Consider the following 1,277-nt stretch of genomic DNA (forward strand, 5'->3'; position numbering starts at 1 on the left):
TCAGGATAACCTGAGCCACTCTAACTAGAAGCTTTATCAAAAAGGAAAGTTTTAAGCCTAGCCTTAAAAGTAGACACAGAAGCATTAGCTTCCAGAATGAAGTCTAGAATCAAACTATTGGAAATGAAACTGAAATCTATGTTTAATTCTTATCTCAGACTTCCTCTCCTCTGTTTTGTTGATCTCAGTGCTTATTATATATATATTATAGGCATTACTGTTTAGATGCAGGGCAGATGAATCTGCTTCACTGTTAAAAAGGAAGAAGATACATTTATGAAATCTTGAAAAGCTGCAATAAACAGAAAAGCTGATATATATATATATATATATATATATATAAACCAATAATGTTCCTATAATCTTATAAAAAAGTATTAAACATTAAAAAACAAAGGAAGTTTGAATAGAGGAGACTGTTGGGTTTTAAGCTGTAATTTTCTCTTTAAATGTGTATTTTTAATGTATTAAATGATTATTATTAAATGCTGGTTAAGCTTTTATTTAACTGGCTGTTTTTACACCCAGACGCTACTTTTAAACCTCCACCTCTGTTAAAATTTGAGCTTTAATCACAGGAGGTCCAGCTGGGCCACACTGCAGCCTCAGCTCTGTCTGTCTGTCTGTCTGGATTTTTCCACTTTCCCTTCTGATTCCAAAGATTATTCCTGCGAGGGCTCAAAAAAAATTCCCCAGAACAAACATGGCCGGAGCGTTCAGACATCAATCAGGGCTGTTTTTTCACTGTGAGAACCGGATCTGGACCCACAGCCCAAACAAATGATCACACAGCAGCCGGTTTCAGGACTTTTTCCTCCGTCCTAAACAAGCTCAGGTTGGGTTTCATGTAATGAGATTATAGCAGTGATAGTTTTAATTAGGAGCAGTTAGCGTGAGAGAAGGAAAACACAGTTAGAGGAACTGCTGACGGAGGAGGAAAACCGTTGAGTTTCATTTGTTTGAACAAGTTCAAATGGGGGAAAAAAACAGAAAAATAACACCAGACTGGCTGATTTATGAGCTCACATTAAATATTATGAAACTTTCTCAAAGATGAAGCTTTTCTTGGTTGCTGCTGATCTCTGTCTGCTGACCGTCATTATCCAGACTGTTGGATGCTCCTGTTACTGCCTGATGATCTGTCCTCAAATGCTCACATTTCAGCTAATTACAAATAAAATTGAAAATATGCAGCTTGTAGTTATAGTTAGAGCGGCTCAGGTTATCCTGAGCTATCTCTATAGTTCTGCTGCTATAGGCTTAGACTGCTGGAGGAC

This window comes from Cyprinodon variegatus, unplaced genomic scaffold (genome assembly GCF_000732505.1).
Source record: "Cyprinodon variegatus isolate N-32 unplaced genomic scaffold, C_variegatus-1.0 Scaffold105, whole genome shotgun sequence".
NCBI lineage: Eukaryota > Metazoa > Chordata > Actinopteri > Cyprinodontiformes > Cyprinodontidae > Cyprinodon > Cyprinodon variegatus.